Genomic DNA, 19,918 nt, shown 5'->3' on the forward strand with positions numbered 1-19,918 from the left:
AATTGATGTCAAGTCGAAACTATACAAAAGGAAATCCAATGATGAGAGGAATACTACTAGAATAATCTTGGATACTTATTGTTGATAAATAATGGTGGACTGTCAAAGTAGGAATATTACTACTGTAAAAGTTATTTAGAATGTCTCTATACAAACTAGATTTGATTGTGAAGATGAATGGTAGAATGGTGTGTTAGTGATATACACATAGGTGTAATGTCTACACAAAAATGCGCTATTTGCACAAAAAAACTTGTTCACAAAAAAAATATATTGATTGGAAATGAATTGTCTTATAATTGTTCAAAAATGTATTTTATTAAATTGTAACAGAATAAAATGATATATATTTTTATAAGAACACACTCTCTGGTCCTCAGCATGCGCTTTCTGAAACACATTTATTGAATTTTTCAGCACATAGGGCATCCTCTCTATTTAGTATATATTGAACTCACCCCAGATGCCCAGGTAGGGGTCCCCACCTTTGTTTCTGGATCAAAAACAGCATGAACACACAAAAGGCATTGATATAGAAGGAGGCCAGATGGATTTACCGCTTGACACCCTGAATAAAACAAAAGGTTTGAATGAGGAGTTACCATCTAGGTTCCCTTAGGGCTTTTGTCTGCTTCCAGACATGCAGCTGCAATTGGATTGCTTTTTAAGTTTTAACTTTTAACTTTCAACAATACCAGCTGCAGTACCATCTTTAACCTTTTAGCACTAGTGGCGCTAGACAACACCGTGATCTGGCCATGCAATGTCTCTAATGCTAGTCATGATCACCATGACAACCACCAGGAAACCCAGCTAGTAATGCGTACGGTCCTGCAGGAGAGAAACATTGCGTGTCCTGCACCATTTATTTCAGGTAAGTAATTCAGCGCCCATTCCATTAGCTCCTCTCCTCTCCCTCTCTTATTCTAAGGGATGTATACTGGACGTAATTCTGCCTTTCTTTCACTAGACGGAGTTAACCTACGAACTTAGATGCCATTTCCCTGAAGGTGCTGATCAAAGAAACTGTGACGCCGCAGGGTCGTCTTTTTCCTTTAAGTTGCTGCCCAAGCTTCATTTACAGCAACGGCCATGCACAGAATATTGGGATAATACTTCGTGCCCTTTGAAGGTACATTTAACTTAATATTCTTTTCAATGTGCCTTTTTCATTTTATGAATATGCGGCCACACGTACTTTGTACTTTATTGTGCCTGTTGTTTATTCCAAAGAGAGACACTTTTCGACATGCGCATGTGTGCTTTTGCAACAGTAAAGCGCGTATGCAACTTCCATTTTAAGATTCCACAACAGGCAGTGACCTGTGGCACCCTAATAAGTCGTGTAAGTGCTTTACTCTGTCTTTGACAATCCGGTGCACTTTACACGCCATGATAACTCAAAGAGGTGCATGTTTAATACAGTGACTTTTTCCACTCTTTCGTCGCCACCAAACCCAGAGCTGTGAGCCATAATGTAACATTTTACTTAACTTTTGGTGAAATGGTTCACTTTCTGCCATGTATATTCTTGTGTATACACACACACATAGTTCTCTCTGGCACATATTGTCTTTTCCATATTTTCAACCTTCCATTTTCGGGTTCTTTATTTCATTTTACTCCACCCCTATGCATGTAGGTTACCTTATTTTTTTAGGTTTTTTAAAGGATACTACATCTGACACACCCTTTGGTCTCAGTCCACCTATACCACTGTAGTTGGCTGCCCTGTGTGAATACACCTGCATGCCTTATGAGTCACGGGACCTGCACCATTTTGTGCTATACAGATTTTGCTTTCCGTGATTTTCATTTTGGCTTGTGTTTTCTTTTGTACCTCAGGGGTCACGACTACTACCAGTCCTGAGGAAGGCGGGACTTCTCGCTCCGTCGAAACATAGATCACCCGTACCTATGGATTTAGTCATGTACGAGTGCGACACCCATCAAGATTAGTCCCGGTGTCACACGTAGACCCCTAGTTCAGTCATTTTAGATCCAATTCTTGTCACTGGAAAATAATTTATTTTTGAAAATCTACATAGCTGAGCTGAGAACTTAAGTCTAGCTACATGTGGTTTCAACCTCCAAGAGGGGGTGAATTATTTACATTGTACATATGGTGTTTATTTTTTAACGTTTACTTTTTCAACTTTTTTGTAACAACTCATTATTCCTTTTCCCTTGTACGATAGTATTTTGATTTTGTATGTAAATTGTGTATAGGACTATTGGCATCCTTTATTTATATTGTACATATTGTGTTTATTTTTGAACTTTTTTTTACCTGTATTGCATGCAGTACTTAACTGCTGTTTGTAATTTACCCATTTTTTGTGTGTTAGCAATAAAGAAAGCTACTTTTTGAAATTACTTAACAGAATTGAGAATCTGTGGGTCCTTAGAATCTAAGGCACCATTATGAAGACATAGGTGGATATGTGAATAATAAATACATATCTAGGAGCCCTTCATTTAATAGGAAGTTCAAGTTAGGACTTTCCATCAGTTTAGTGATACATAGACTCTCAGTGTAATGCCATTGATGTTGAGGAGACCATCATTAATTGATATGAATGTCTATTGAACCTGTTAGGACATCACCCTGTTTTTTCTTTATTTTTCACATTCTGGACTGTTTGAAAGACTTGTAGGAATGTACTGTTATTCTCCATTGTTCCCCCCCTCCTTGAGGCGCTTTGATGCACTTTGTGTGTAGGCCGAATACGGATTTACAATCAATCAATCAGTGCTCACTGTCTGCCATTGTCGATGTGGGTTACTCTGTACATGATATGTTCTGCTGGTCAATGGCTGATCCTATGTTGGGTTTGATTTTGAGGTGTCAGGATTGGTGTGGTTTAACACACAGGGGGATCCTTGAGGGCAATGTTCATATGTGCTGTGTATAGGACACTGAGGGTCACTTCATTTCACATGCATGTACTCAATGCATGTCCCTACTGACACAAACACTTAGCCAACGCACCCCCACACCAACTACGATGACACCATGCACACATGTGCACCCAGAATGCCTTCTCAGGCATGCTGTGTCCCTACAATCCATGTTCACTTCCAATTCATTGATTGTGTACATGCATCACATGGTACTTTTGGTTGATTGTACTTATTTTTCATGATGTTCAAGGGGTTTCCCCAACGCAATGCACATTCACTGTGCTGTCCGGTGAGCGGTGTGTTGCAGGGGACTCACATGCAGCACACGTTGTTTGTAATGGCAATTTCCTATTGTCCAATGTGCATGGAAACAGGTATTCTGACTTTTGTTGCTTGTAACACTGGCGGCATGCATTTGTGCCACAGTTTTCAGGGTGTGAGGTTTTGGTCAGTCATTTCTTCAGTTTCCATGTCAGGTGTGATTATCTGGTGCCTATTTACATTTCTCACATGGCACTTCATGACGATTGTGTCATGTGTTGTGCATTTGGTTTGATGTTTTGCCAGTGCATACCATGGCATGGTGAGGCAGATGAGGGTCATGGGGGTTGGGAGGGTTTTGGTGGCATACCAGTACTTACATGCCCTGTTTTGCAGGGGCATGGGTGGGATATGCACCTTGCATGTGTTCCTTTTGGTCACACAGGATTGGTAGTGTTTAAGTAGCTAGGGATGCACACAATCTGGCATTTCCGTGGACACATTCTCGGGGTGGTAAGGTTGTGACAGTTAACTGTCCCTTTCTCATCATCGATTGTCACCTGGTATGTGCCAGGCCTGTGTGCACTCCGCAGGGGTTGGAGTGTAGGTGAAAAATGTGGCCACAAGCTGGGTACGGGATGCCTCGCCATGTGCCCTTTCCTCTCCCATGCGCAGTGCCTGTGCATGTGGTTGGGGATGTGGGGGCACCACCATGTCCACCAGTACGCCCTGCCGTGTTGCACACATGCTGCCACAATGATCCTGCACATAGTAGCTGTCCGCCAGAGCGGTCAAGGGAGCGCAAGCGGGACTTGAGCACTCCGATTGTGCGCTCCACTATGGCCCTGGTTGCAATATGGGCTGCGTTCTATCTTACCTCGGGCGGTGTGGTGGGGTTCTGTATTAGCGTCATCATGTAGGTGCTCAGAGGGCAGGCACTTTCCCCTGGTAAGGTGATAATGATTGTGATTTGTTGGGCTGTGTATTTGTATGTGTGTGACATGCATGCGTGTGCACAGGCATTTGTACTCACCTAGGAGCCATGTGTAGCCTTGCTTCCCAGCTTTCAGGGCCCGGCTCAGGGCGGACATTCTGTATATGAAACGGTCATGGTTGGACCCTGGATAGTTTGCATATAAAGAGGTGATGATTCCCTTGGCATCGTATACAACCTGCACGTTCATGGAATGCCAGTGCTTGCGGTTGCGGTAGATGTTGTCAGTGGCCCTAGGTGGACGTAGGGCCACATGGGGGCAATCTATGGCACCGAGCACTTTGGGGAAATGTGCCACCCTGTAGAAGTCCTGGACCATGGCCTGCATTTCTGCGTGTGTTCTGGGCATGTTTATGTGCGCGCAGTGATGACTGCCAACACCTGGTGTAGGCAACATGACTGCGTGGGCTGTGAGACGCCCCCCACTATGACAGTTGTCTGCTGAAATGGCCCAGTGGCCAAAAATGCAGTACATTGAGCACCTTCTCCAAGGGGCTCAATGCTTGGGAGCACAGGGTGGGTGATGTGAGTTCATCCTCCCACTCAGTGACCAGGTCTAGGATGATATGAGGTGGAAACCTATACCTGCCATAGAACTGGTCATCAGGCATCCCAAAAAGGCTGGTCCTGGGCAAACAAATGCGGGGCCTCGCTATTCTCCTCCTCCTGCGGTGTCCGACGATCACTGCTGTGAGGAATGGGACATTCATCGTAGCTGTATATGCTTGTTTGTTGTTTGCACGCACTTTTATGCTGCGCGGGGGCGCTTCTGTCTGATTTCGTGTGGCGGATGTATTTGTGCAGGTGCGTGTGTTTTGACGTGTGCGGGTGTTCCCTATTCGATTCCATGAATATGTGTTGTTCACTAGCGTGTGGGTGTTGCGTGTGTTTCACAGCGGTACTTCCCACGTTACGCCTACATTTTCACGCGTTATTCCCCATGTTCCGCCCCCTTTTTAGGTGTGTGTGTGCGAGAAGTTGTGTGCTTTCCCCCTTCGTGTCACGCACGCATTTGGAAAGTCGCAGTGACATGTAAGGTAAGCACGGATTTGGCGCACATCCCGGGAATAACACGCGCAGGCCCTTCCATGAATCACATGCGTGTGATCTGCACACGTGCTCTAGCTTTTTCACGCTTGCCCCAGCTTGCACCACAAATTTCGGCGCACAATTACTCCATGAATTACCCTCTTTGTTTATAGCTCTATGAAACGACTACCAAGAATGCTGAATGGGAACGTCATGAAAATGTAGAAGTTTCTCCTAATAATGCTTAATCTAAGAAAATATTTGTAACACAGACAGACCAAGTCTGGCAAGTCTGACAGCACAGAATTCCAGGAGCACTTTCGATTCACCATAATGCTAAGGAAAGGTAATAATTCAATCTTAATATATTAATACAAAAATGGTATGTATATATATTAGAAAGGTTTTTTGGTAGTCTTTATGTCGTATATTCTACAATCGAGTCTGATTGTCATATATATTTACATTGCAAATACATTTTAGGAACAACTCTATGCACCCATTTTGCACACTTTAACCCTGAACCGGCCGGTATCCTGGTGGTAGAGCTGCCAGGATACCGGCAAATGTAGATGTTGTTTCCGGCTCTCGATCCCGTGGCATTGCTGCCGAAATTCTGAGTGCCGGAGTGATAGTGTAAATCCCCATTCATGGAGTTCTATAGGACTCCATGAGGGGGTGCCGGTAATGAAGGCTGTTTTGCTGGTAGGGCACCTGCCTTACCTCCAGCTTTTAGCTGGAGGTATCGCCGGTGGCTGTTAAGATGGATTTCTGAACTCTGACCTAGAGGGGCAGAGGTTCAGAAGGCCAGCCTAGTTTCTTGGAACAGGGAAGCCTCTGGACAAGCCAGACCAATCAGGGTAGCGATGGCGGCAGTCAAGACTAAGTCTCAAGAGGGGTGAGGGTGACTGAAAGACCTCAATGAGCACACAAAGCAAGGACACTTACAAATTACTCCAAACAGGTGTCATATTAAAAATATAGACACATTTATTACAAGGCCTTTGTAACATCGACCATAGCAAAGAATCACAATACTAAAGTAAACCAACACATCACAATCAATACAATATATATACAAGACCAAGGGGTCTAAGGAGTTATGAGCACGTAATATGTAGACCACCTAGATGGGGAGGAAAACAGCAGTGCAAGTAATCATTAGACCTAGTTCGACATCAGAAATACACCTAACTAGGAGGAAGTCCGTACGAAGAGAGGAGCCTTATGCTCAAAGGTACCTGCATGCGCTGGTGCCAATGTATAAATTAGGGTCTCTTCAAAGGTCTCAGGCAATTCAGGAAGGTGAAGGAAGCGATGTAGAACAAGTCCCCACTACTCCAGCAAGGCCTCCACTTGTGGGCAGAGGCAGGGGGAGAGTGTGGGATACAGTCGCTATTTCGCAACAGCGGTAGAAAAGAAACGGGCTCCTGCGCGAGGGGCCACCGGTTGGGGTATGGACTACTCACCGATCCCCGACGCAGGCAGACCCAGACTTCTCCAGTTCAATTCACGTTGCTGGCAGGTTCAGCTGCGATGATCAGAACGTCTCAACACATGTAGATTCTGCGTAGCAGGATGCAGGGTCGAGGGTGTGCCAAATGCAGAGGACGTGCACAGGTTGTTACTGCAGCAGGGCAACACGGCAACCGCGTTTACTCTGGTCCGGGCGCACTCGTCTCACTTCAGACCTGGGAATGACAAGTGTACTAAATTCGGTGTGAGGGTGCCGTGGCTGCAGAGCAAGCAGCATACCAGGTTTCGAGGGCTTCCCCAAAACAGCTGCGGTGACAGAGCAAAGCGTCCTGCGTAAGCTGGTCAGCCCACTGGTTGGCCCAGGGACACATCCGAAGAGGCTTACTTGCAGGGTTTGATGAAGGTGGCGGGAATAGTTGATCCCACTATTCCGATGGGTCAAAGCGCCTTCGCAGACCTTCTAGGACGATCAGATGCAGAGGGGTCTCGCAGGACGACATCGGTTCAGGGTGCCAAACCTTCAGTGGGTCACCAGTGGTTCCTCGACTCAGATTCTTGTTGCAGGATACTTGGCTCCTTATCCCTTGTTCGGTGTGAACTCAGGAGATCGACATGATAGTGGTGTTTTCAACATCCTCTTATCCAAAGTTCCCTTCGCGCCAAAATGGAGAGGACCCAATGGGAGATCTGCTCACAAACACTCACACCATACGTGGACCTATCACGGACCACAGTGGTCGCAGGCATTCAGGACACTCCAGACTCTCTGGCACCCCGGATGTGTATTGGGCTCAGACATCCCAGCCCACATCCTGGAGGCACACACAAGGCATGCAGAAGCCTGCAAAAGCGTTGGACTCGACCTGGGGAAGGTGAAGGGGCAAGACGGTCAGAGGACAGGACAAAGAACCTCGTGGCATGGCCATTTTGGAGCCAGGCCACTCATTTGTGCCAAACGTGGTAAGTGCGGATAACATGGTGAAAAAGGGTTCGAAACACAAGAGAAACGATAGCTGCCACCAGTCCTGTCCATGACACACTTGCACAGTTCATAATAAGTCCAGCGAGAGTGTCTAGGGCCTTTCGAATGACTAGAGACCCAAGAGGGTGGTAAAGTAAGTTACAGTGCACTCTTGTTTCATGTTGCACAAAAGCTGCAACATGAGGAAAGGACTAAGGGAAACGAAGTGTCCCAGTACTGACTGTCTCAAGGGCATGTCAGTTTTCCCGTAAGAATTGAGCGAAAGCCCAGAGGAGTGCGGCGGAAGGCTGCGCTTCTCTGGCAAAGTCTAGATCAGGGTGTAAAATAGCAGCAAAATGTTTGGGGGTTGCCACATGGAGGGAAAATTACATACAATTATGAAATCTTTCCTAACAGTGGCCAACCGGCAAACCCATATTCAGCCGGTCTGGTAAAGTGCTAGTATCCATGAATATCGCCACTTTTTTACTGGACTGGTCGACATAGAATGAGGCCCATTGTTACTAATATAGTTTTCACTATTAGCTGGCACTACACGTACTGCCAATAAGCCAAAACCCTTGGGATGGGAAGTGAAGATAGAGGAAAGATGGGTTATGAGGAGGGACACAGCCTGTGGGTGTTTGGCACCTTACCCACCGATTGACAACCCATTGCCATCTAAGTGCCTATTTTCCAACACTGCCTGCCCCTCCCCATCTAAAACACACACCTCTGGGAGCTCGTTGATCTACCTCAGTGCTTTTAATGGGATGGCATTGTTATTTAAAAGTGGTCTTCAGAAACGTAATTGATTAATTGCCTCTGTAAATCAGCTCATGGTGTAAACAAATCTATAAACCAACTGTGCCTACATCCACTCGATTTATAAGCAATCTGTGTGTCCTTGCATCTAAATATCAATAGTTCTGACTCTTGTATTCGGATTAGATAGCCATTTGCCAGGCACTGTTATAATATTTCTAATTATTAGCACAATTTACCAGCTTTTGCCATTTTATGGAATGGTAGTACTATTATACCAGAGCCTAGAATAAGCCTATCCTGTGGCTTTGCCAATGCTGTTTTTTTTCATGTAATGTTATTATTCTGGCACATAAGTAACAGACTTTTGCATGTGTTCTGTCATCACTTAAGGCTAGAGCAAATAGTTGCATGTCAATGTATGAATGAAGGGCAGCGCCACCCAATGACAGTGTTATGAAGTGCGAAGCATATGAACAGATTTGTTCATGAAAGTAATGTGCAGTGGAAATAAAAAGGGACATCATCCTCAACTGTAACATGTAAGACCCGATTAATCCCTTTCAACTCTTTCAATGTAATAGTTTTGGCAGTGAGCCACAACTATTGCATTGGAGAACAGATAGGAGCAATATGGGATTTGAGAAGGCACACTTACTGCTCACTTTGCACTGCCAACACACACCCTGATTCATGGAACTGTGCAAAGTGTATGTTTGAAGTGCAAAGAAAGTGCAAAGTCACGTTCTACTGCAAAAATGGCTTTGCACTGCAAAAATACACTTTGCACAGTTCCATGAATCGGGGTGTGTGTTGGTAGTGCAAAGTGACTTTGCAGCAGTGAAAAGTTACTCTGCGCCGTGCAAAGAATTCCATGAATCGGACCCTTAGAATGTGGGTGTTTGGTTGCTTACCCAGCCTCTGACTGCTCAGTGCCACACTATACCCTAAAACCATTCCCATCCAGCACGTGTGCATGCCCACCAGAAACACACACCCCTGGGATCTCTTTGAGGTAACTACACCAAACAGTTATTTCAAAGCAGTCCTCAGAGAGTTAATGGCTTAATTGCACCAAGTGTGCCTTCAGTGTTGGCTGGTGGATAGGTTTTAGATGGCCATTTTCCAGGCACTTATATCATATGCTCAGGTACTCCCTCCATGTTTCAGCTGTTGCTGGCTTTTGGCCAGGTATTACCATTATGGCAGTGCCTGGAGAATGCCGATGCCACGCCTAAGCAAAACCTTTTTGGGCAGTGGCTCCACCTAACAGTTGATAGGTCAATGAAAGTGCACCTAGAAGAATTAACCTAGCCTCCTCTGCCTTTGCCCGTCCCCCTAGTAATAGTTGGCATATAGAATACTTCATGCAGTGATCCCTGCATCATTAAGCAAAGGCTTCCTGAATGTTTGATTTCTCGCTCAATGTTGTATAATCTAGAAGCATGTTTGTTCCTTCATTTGCTCATCAGCAATGCTGTTTCTGTGGACCTTATTACCTTTGTGGTGTGAGACTGCTAGACGTATTTACCATTTCCACCGGTAGTAACCGCGGCATCCCCAACTCTCCATTCAGAAGTCCCATTAGACTTCAATAGGAAAGGAGGTACTACTGCTGGGGATAGTACCTCTGGCTCCATTACCCCAATTGTAGGTTTTGGCACATTTTGGTGGTGCTTAGTTCCACCATAACCCTGAAGCCATTGTTACTCAGAGAAGAGAAAGGGATGGGTTTTTGCAACATGGTGTCTGCTTGGAGTGGAAACTGGCAATGCTGGAATGCAATGGCCAATGCGTTACTTTTAAATGGCCTTCCATCATTTAAACCAATGACTGTGGTTGTTTAATGCATTGGGCCAATTGTTATGAATGAATACAATACTTTACTGTTTAACAATCAAAAGTGTCCCATGTAAGGAAAACATAGAAACAAAGTTCTTTCACCTGAGGGTTGGAGCAAGAATAACAGTTGAATATGTAGGAAAAAGGATACCCAGATGGAGATTGATCTCTGTTTCTATCTTCAGACGACAATTAGAATTCCCCCCGCGAAACACCCAATGACCCGGCACAAAGGCCAGGGCAAAGGGAGGTTCCCAGGGAAACCCTCTTGGGGAATAAAACCCTGTGGAGCTGCTAGTGAGCGTAGACACCTGGAAACATCCCGTAGAAGCAGATTACGCTATCCCGGGAGTGTGGTGATGAATAGGCGTGTCTTTAATGCATTGCAACCAGAGCAGAAGTGTCAGATTGGCTAAAGGGGAATAGCGAAACAAAGTGATTAGAATTGGTTCTGCCTAGTACTGGAAAAGACACCTCTAGAAGCGGGACTCTTACCAAGGGATCTGATGGTAACAAGATTTAGAAATGAAAGTAACCGGTATGATCTGAAAGACTGGGCACACTGGATAGTGCAAAACAAATGAAAATGATGAACAAAGACTGAGGAGTAATTGGGAGCAATCTATACACCGAGAGGAGAGTAGAGAACAATAGTTACCCAGAACAAACGGAGACCCTTTCTATCTTGATGGATGACTGAAGTTCAGAAGGGATGAGAGCACAGGGTGTTGGATCTGAATGACGAAAACCGAAGAGCAAACTATGAGCCCGCAAGATAAGAAATCAAAATTCCCATAAATGCTTCAGGAGAAACAGATGCCTACCAAAGGAAACCCTAGTAAACCACACCGGTCGGAGACGGATGCAGGAAACAATTGTCCCAAAGCGAGTTGCTTGGGCAGCTCTGATAGAACACCAGAACGGGAAGGCAACGAGGCATCCTAAAGTAAACACACACAAACAACAACAATGACCAATAAGTTTCAATGGTAAAGTGGCAATAGGAAAATAAGCCCAAAGGCAAGTCTGAGTAGAAAGAGCAAAGGATTCCCTGACACGGACTCACGTAGCGTTCGCCAGCTCCTTGGAGAGTAGCAACGCGTCCTTGTCCGGGATAAGCAGGCTCATAAGCTGTTGGCGTGTCGACCCGGAAACGTTGCAAGGCATTCTGGGGCGCGGCGACTAGACTGCTGCACATACTGCAGTGGTCTGCAAGAGCCGCCATGTTAGAATCAGACATCGCGTTATGAATAACGCGGATAGTCGTGACAGTGCGCTCCTCCTTAGGTTCGGCACCTCCTGGTTTGCCTGGATGTCTCAAATGAAATCATTTAATCAACCGAGGTGCATGGATAGCAGATACTGGTTCCCAGGTACGGTCAGCAGGAGAGTACCCTTCCAGTCAACTAAGTTCTGAAGACGACCCCGATGATACCGGGAGTCGCAAATTTCCTTGACTTCAAATTCTGGCCCTAAGTCAGAAATAATGGGTGCAGGACAATCAGAAACTGTGGGATAAAATGTACTCCAATTGTCGGGCTTCAGTTGTGATACATGAAAAACTGGGTGTATTCTTGTCCAGGAGCTAGGTAAACAGAGTCTGAAAGCCGCTGAACCTATGGCAGCAAGAACTCGGAAAGGACCAAAATACTGAGGAGAGAGTTTAGACTGAACTAGATGTCTAGGTAGAAATCTTGACGAAAGCCATACCCAATCTCCGGGTTTGATGATAGATGCAGGTGTTCGATGACGATCAGTGAAATGCTTTCTCCTGTCCTGGGAATGACGTAAAGCGATAACCGCAGAGCGGTGTCCTTGACGAATCTGTTCCGTCAGCTTATTTAGGTCTGGGAATTTAGTGTCAGATCTTTTCATAGTGGGAAAAGATGTAGGACTGAACCCAAAGGTGCACTGAAAAGGAGATGTTTGGCTGAATGATACAAGTTATTATATGCAAACTCAGCTAGTGGCAGGAGATCCTTCCAATCGTCCTATGCCGCAGAGATGTAACTCCTGTGATATCCTTCTAAAGTTTGATTTAGCCTTTCTGTTTGACCATTAGATTGGGGGTGGTAACCAGAGCTAAGAGCCCTGGATATCCCAAGAAATCGGCAAACTAATTTCCAATATTGAGAAGTGTACTGTGGGCCTCTGTCTGAAATGATAGTTTCAGGTAAAGGAAAAGCTATGTTTGATAAAAATACGTGCCATTTGAGAAGCAGAGGGTACCCCAACCAAAGGAACAAAATGTGCCAGCTTTGTCAATGTGTCAATTGTAACCATAATAGTAGAATAGCCTTGAGATTGGGGAAGATCTACAATGAAGTCCGTGGATATTATTTGCCATGGACGGGATGGTAAGGGCATTCTGACCAGTTCTCCCAATGGTGCTTGTCTAGGTATCTTATTTTGTAAGCAGGTGGGACATGAATTCACGTATTCCTTGGTGTCTCTTCGAAAAGTAGGCCACCAAAAGAAACGTGACACTAGATCCAACGTGGAGGTGAAGCCTCGACGTCCTGCTTTTTATTTTGGATTTATGGCACATATCCAAAACCTCCTTCTGAAGAGGCTGAGTCGGGATGCAAGCCTTTTGTCCCATGAAATAACATCCATCCTCTTTAACCAGATCTGATCGGTTGGATAATGAAAGTGATTTCTTTGCCATGGAAGTAAAGTGAGTTCTAAGGCGAGACAGAAAATCAGGGGCTGACACCAATCCCATGGTTATTAGTGGAAATATAGGTTCAGATCCGAAAGGATTGTTAACAGGATGGTCCTTGCGAGACAGAGCATCTGCTCTTAAATGTTCCCTTCTGGGAATGAATGAAAACGTGATCTTGAAGGGAGAGAAAAAGTGGGCCCATCTTGCTTGACGGCTGTTACAGGTCTGAGCATATTGAAGTATCCTAAGATTATGGTGGTCGGTCCGTGCTTCAACCGGGAATTTGGCTCCTAAAAGTAAGTGTTGCCACTCCTCAAAGGCACGCTTAATAGCGAGAAATTCCTTCTCCAATACTGTGTAGTTGATCTCAGAGGGCAAAAGAGTTTTGGAGAGAAATGCCACTGGTCTCTCCTGATCTAGGTCATTGTAGTAGGACGGCGCCTAAGGCGTGTTGGGAGGCATCAGTCTCCACGATGAATCTTCGGTTCTGGTTTGGAGTTAGAAGAATCGGTGCTGAAGTAATAGCTCTTTAAGTTTGCGAAAGGCTTGATCAGTAGCCGACGACCAAGCAAACATGACCCCTTTCTTTAGAAGATTAGTAAGTGGCTGAGTAAGTCTTGAGAATTCAGGTATGAATCTCCTATAGAAGTTCGCAAACCCTATGAAGCGTTGGATCTCTTTTCCTGACATAGGTGTAGGCCAGTCTCGTACAGCCGATACCTTCTCCGGGTCCATTGCTATTCCCTCGGCGGAAAGGACGTATCCCAAGTAAGTTACTTTAGATTGATGAAAGGTACACTTCTCGGGGTTACAGAACAAATTATTTTGTTGCAGGCGTCAAAGCACATCTTGTACATGTTGTATGTGTTCTTGCATGGAGGAAGAAAATACCAAAATGTCATCTAAGTAAACCACCATACTGTGTAGGAGAAGGTCGGAAAAAATATGGTCCATAAAACGTTGGAATATCTCAGGGGCGTTAGATAGCCCAAATGGCATGACTCTGTACTGATAATGCCCAAAAGGCGTTCTAAACACCGTTTTCCATTCGTCGCCGGGCCTTATCTGTTTCAGGTGGTATGCTCCCTTTAAGTCCAACTTAGTATATATAGTAGCCCCCTTTACTGCTTCCAGAATGTCAGGGATAAGCGGCATGGGGTACTTGTCGGGAACGGTAATCTTGTTCAAGCCGCGGAAGTCAATACAGGGACGTAGTTCTTTAGAATTCTTCTTGGCTACAAAAAACAATGAAGCGGCAGCTGGGGATGTAGATTCTGTGATCAATCCGTTCATCAAATTGGAGCGAAGATATTCACGCAAAACCTCTTTTTCATTGTTGGACAGAATATACATACATCCAAAGGGCAGAGGTTGATCAAGTATCAGTTCGATTGCACAATCTTCTCTCCTGTGGGGAGGCTACTGGTTATACTCAGAAGTCGAGAATACGTCCTGAAATTTCTTGTAGACTTCAGGAAGACCAGCGATCTGGTTGAGAGAATGTACCCCTTTAGTATTATCTGAGGCAGGAGAAGCTTCTATGGCTACCCTCTAGTGGCTTCCTATGCAGTGTGTCAAACAAAACTCTAAACCAAGAAAGAATGACCCAGCGGTCCAGTTGATAAACGGGTTATGTTTCCTAAACCAGGGTAGCCCTAAGATTACCGGATGGTGAGCTGCTCGGATTATATCCAAATTCAGGATCTCCTGATGGGTAGAAATGGACATTAGGATTGCTTTGGTCTGATCTTTGATGGGACCCGAGATCAGAGGGCTACCATCTACGCTTTCAACAGGAATGGGTTCCTCTTTGGAGGAACGTGGAATCTTTTGAGAAGCGGCCCAGTGATCGTCCACGAAATTTCCCGCTGCCCCACAGTCAATTAGAGCTGGAACATCTTGTAAGATAAGGTTTCCTATGGTGAAGGATACCTTTAATACCATCATGTTGGTGGTTGATTGGTTGGTGCAATAGGAAGAATGTGAAGCTTCTGAGGAACCTTATTCAGACTTTGGTTCCCGGACCGTGGTTCCTCTTACGACCGGGCATTGGCGTTTCCCGACCGCCGAACAGGAGCAATTGGGCATTCCTGGACGGAGTGGGTATTGGCGCCACAATTTTCTTTCCTCAGGGCTCAAAGGTCCTCGAGATGTAGATCCCAGTTGCATAGGTTCATCAGCTGGAAGAGATTTAGAGATTGAAGGAACAAAGGATGTTCTTGTGATCCTTCCCTTCCTCCTTTCAGCCATCCTTTCCTTCATCCTGTAGTCGATTTGCATCACTAGAGCAATGAACTCGGTGAGAGTGGTGGGACGTGGAACTCAAGAGACCTCGCCTTTGAGATCTTCTGATAATCCCCTCCTGAATATCATGACCTGGGCATCATCAGACCATGTGGTCTCACTGGCCATTTGTTTAAATTTTGTGATATATGCCATTATGTCCAAATTACCCTGCTTGAGGTGCAGGAGATGTTCTTGTGAAGCAACTTTAATCTCCTGTCGCCCAAACATAGTACGGATACTATTACAGAAAGCTATGTGGGAGTCTAATACTGGGTTGTTGTTAGTAATTAAAGGATTGGCCCAGGCTAATGCAGGTCCTACCATCTGGGATACCATGTAGCCTACCCGGTCTTGGCTTTGAATGCGAATTGCACAGCACAGGCATCAAGAAATTCTTTCACCCTATGTGGGTTCCCATCAAATTGCCCACCCGGGAGAGGTCTGGGAGGTACCTCGGAACAATGGGGAATACGAGACACAGCAGCCTGTTGAGCAATCTGTTGAGAAGCATGCTGCTGTCTCAAGGAGGTGTTCTCCTGTTTCAGTTGCTGAACTTCACTTGTAAGGGATTGAACTGCAGCAATTAATTGTTGAATCTGTTGCTGCTGTGGATCCATCCTAGCCTATGGTCAAAATGAATTCCTTACCAGGGACAACCGAAAGTTTAAACAGAAAAATAAACTCTCTTTTCGGGCGTTGCTAACTGTTATGAATGAATACAATACTTTACTGTTTAACAATCAAAAGTGTCCCGTGTAAGGAAAACATAGAAACAAAGTTCTCTCACTTGGCGGTTGGAGCAAGAATAGCAACTGAATATGTAGGAAAAAGGATACCCAGATGGAAATTGACCTCTGTTTCTATCTTCAGATGACAATTAGAATTCCCCCCGAGAAACACCCAATGACCCGGCAGAAAGGCCAGGGCAAAGGAAGGTTCCCAGGGAAACCCTCTTGGGGAATAAAACCCTGTGGAGCTGCTAGTGAGCGTAGACTCCTGGAAACATCCCGTAGAAGTAGATTACGCTATCCCGGGAGTGTGGTGATGAATAGGCGTGTCTTTAATGGATTGCAACCAGAGCAGATTGGCTAAAGGGGAATAGCGAAACAAAGTGATTAGAATTGGTTCTGCCTAGTACTGGAAAAGACACTTCTAGAAGCGGGACTCTTACCAAGGGATCTGATGGTAACAAGATTTAGAAATGAAAGTAACCGAAGATCCGGTAAGATCTGAAAGACTGGGCACACTGGATAGTGCAAAACAAAGGAAAATGATGAACAAACACTGAGGAGTAATTGGGAGCAATCTACACACCGAGAAGAGAGTAGAGAACAATAGTTACCCAGAACAAACCGAGACCCTTTCTATCTTGATGGATGACTGAAGTTCAGAAGGGATGAGAGCACAGGGCGTTGCATCTGGATGACGAAAACCAAAGAGCAAACTATGAGCCCGCAAGATAATAAATCAAAATTCCCATAAATGCTTCAGGATTAACGGATGCCTACCAAAGGAAACCCTAGTAAACCACACCGGTCGAAGGCGGATGCAGGAAACAAATTCTCCCAAAGCGAGTTGCTTGGGCAGCTCTGATAGAACACCAGAACGGGAAGGCAACGAGGCGTCCTAAAGTAAACACACACAAACAACAACAATGACCAATAAGTTTCAATGGTAAAGTGGCAATAGGAAAATAAGCCCAAAGGCAAGTCTGCGTGGAAAGAGCAAAGGATTCCCTGACACAGACTCACGTAGAGTTCACCAGCTCCTTGGAGAGTAGCAACGCGTCCTTGTCCGGGATAAGCAGGCTGATAAGCTGTCGGCGCGTCGACCCGGAAACGTTGCAAGGCATTCTGGGGCACGGCGACTAGACTGCTGCACATACTGCAGTGGTCTGCAAGAGCCGCCATTTTAGAGTCAGGCATCGCGTTATGAATAACGCGGATAGTCGTGACACCAATGGGGAGTAATATTTGAAGTCACGTGAGCGATGCTTCAGCAACGTGTAGTAATCTGTGTTTATGTGGCCTAACAGTGTGGACTCGCTGACTGACAGGAGAGAAGTCGGCGTGCCACGTTGTGGAGGGGAGGAGCATTCCGTCCTCCATGGTGGCGCATGGTGAGGGTGTGAGCAGGTAAGTGTTTTTTTAATTATATGTGTCTGTATGTAAATAGAGACACATTACATGAAAAATGTGCCAGGACACCACAGAGGACCGCCATGACTCTTTCTCTCCTTTGTGCTATCAGGCTAGACAGGCTGACTGACAGGAGAGAGTTCTCTCCTGTCAGTCAACGTGTCCACGTTGTAGAAAGGAGGGCCATCTGGTTCTCCTTGGCAGCGCATGGTTAAGGTGCATGCAGGTAAGTGTTTTTTGTATTTTATGCAATGTGTTTGTATGTGGTATGCACTCATTTTACATACACACCGAATGACGTGCTGTGCCGCCATGGAGGACCGGATGGCCCTCCCCATCTCTTCCAATCTTGGACATGCTAACTGACAGATATAAGTCTGCATGTCCATATTGAGGAGGGGAGGACAATCTCTGCAGGCGTGTGGTGATGGTTTTAGCAGGTAGCTGCTTTTTATGTAATGTTTGTGTTTATGTGGGTATGCATGTATGTATGCATGTATGTTGATGTGTTTCTTTGTTTTATGCATGCATGCGGGCAAGGATTTGTTTGATGTATGAATGTGCGTGTGAAAGTGTTGTATGTGTGTGCACATGAAGGGGGAGTAGGGCTGTTACATTTAGACAGCAGTAGTTTGTTTGTGCCTACACCTCTTTGCGCCAAATTTCTGATGTAAATGAATAAAAGTACGTAGTCAAGTTTCTTCAAGTATATTTTTTTAATTTATTTGATATATGTTCTGCCCATATGGATGACACGTGTTTCGGCGTTTCATTGGCGCCTTTTTCAAATCCGGGCTGAATGCAAGCGTAACATGTAATAAAACAAAACACAAAATATAACATATGAAATAGCATTTTAGCATATTTTGTAACACATTTAGTAGTTAGAATAGTGACTTAGGCTGTGTAGTATATCCTTTTAGCATTCTCAAATTGCATGAACACCTAAAAGTGCAGCACCTCTTAGTTACCTCAAATGGTTAAAAATAAATCCATTACAGTGACTATGTTAGTTTTTTAAAATTAAATTTGTGCAATCTGAAAAAGAAGTAAGTATGGGATGGCATGGACCTAACAATTTTTGGCTGTCAGAAAAGCATGTAAATTTGTTTTCTTACCCTTATTGAATGTAATGCGAATCTCCCTTTCCTTATTTCCGGGAATTAGTTTTTAGTTTAAATGTATCACGGTAGTTCCAGGGTTAAATCCCACCTAGAACAAATTTAGTTGTTCTATTATGCTAACATTAGCCTTTTAACCTTCTATCGGATTGATTCTTTATGCATGATTCCCTGGCATATATTTAGACACATTTTAAACTCTAGTAAGCATGACTAGTAACATCTTTCTCATTGCATTTATGTAAAAAGTGCTATTCATATTTGCAATCCTCCAATTCCATTACATATCCTTGGTCTCATGCATTCTGTTACTCTAGCGGTCACTAGGAATTACTTTTTCAGTTACAATGACTGGTAACCGATTTGCTCCCCATTTGTGTTTACCAAAACACCCTTTCGCGTGAGTTTGAAATCCCAACCAAAATATATTTTGTTTATGCCACTCGGCATCAAGCGTGCTGAATTCTACATTGAGCATGCTTGTGGCGGTGGTCTTTCCACCCCTTAAAAGCGCTTACCTACAAAATTCTCTTGCTCATGCCTCAAGCATCGGGGGTCCTGTTTTGGTTCTGGCAAATCCTTGTTCATAAAGAGATACAGATTGCTAATCCCTCTTTCCTTTTGTTCATTTACAAAATTCGGCGGCCATACTTTGGGCTGAGTTTTAGTACGTAAGTCCTTTTTTCCTTTTTGATGTTTAAAATGATCTGTTGCATTTGTGTTTAGTGTAACATTGATTTGAATTTAAACTTCCGTATTTATCTTGCGCGGCTGATCTGTTACTTATTATTATGTCCAAATTTACAAAAATTAAAGTTAAAGGAGTAACTAATTTTTCACTATGTTTATTAGTATTTTTTTCCTTCCCCCCCCCCCACAATCTCTTTATATTATGTATACCTAAGACAGTTTCCTGTTGGGAATGGTACATTATGGTAACTTTAGTTTTCTTCATTGACCATTATTTTCTCACTATATTTTATTAGCATTCTTTTCACAATTTCAGAATGGTGCATTGTGGTACCTGTGGTTTGATGTAAATTTCGCCTCTCTCATCTGTTTAACTTTCATCTGATTAGCGGTTTCGCCCATATAGGATCTCCCCATGTGTATATCTAAAACATATGATTTAACAGTGCACATTCTTTTCACAATTTCAGAATAGTGCATTGTGGTACCTGTGGTTTGATGTTAATTTCGCCTCTCTCATCTGTTTAACTTTCATCTGATTAGCGGTTTCGCCCATATATAGGATCTCCCCATGTGTATATCTGAAGCATATGTTTTAACATTGCAGTATTCAATAATATTTTTCTATGCAACAAATTATAATTGAACAAAATAGAAAACATGAAAAAAACCTTTTTGTAATTAATGAAAACATTTGCAATATTCATAACAAGAGTCCTGTATATTATCATTTTTTTGGTTTTGTTTCTGCTATTTCTCTGCTACTTCTCCAGCATCACAAAAAGT

General features: G+C 44.2%; 1 protein-coding gene and 1 long non-coding RNA gene across 2 annotated transcripts in view; one reads left to right on the forward strand and one right to left on the reverse strand.

Annotated features, from left to right (window-relative positions):
• The window catches only part of LOC138525922 (integumentary mucin C.1-like), a 299,847-nt gene that overhangs the window by 195,394 nt on the left and 84,535 nt on the right, over positions 1–19,918 (reverse strand). The gene's annotated exons all lie outside the window — the stretch shown is intronic.
• Positions 770–2,271, forward strand: LOC138525802 (uncharacterized). Its single transcript, XR_011283434.1, has 3 exons — positions 770–874; positions 971–1,132; positions 1,846–2,271. It is a non-coding gene; the product is annotated as an uncharacterized lncRNA (long non-coding RNA).

This window comes from Ambystoma mexicanum, chromosome 7p (genome assembly GCF_040938575.1).
Source record: "Ambystoma mexicanum isolate Mex_15411 chromosome 7p, UKY_AmexF1_1, whole genome shotgun sequence".
NCBI classification, from domain to species: Eukaryota; Metazoa; Chordata; class Amphibia; order Caudata; family Ambystomatidae; genus Ambystoma; species Ambystoma mexicanum.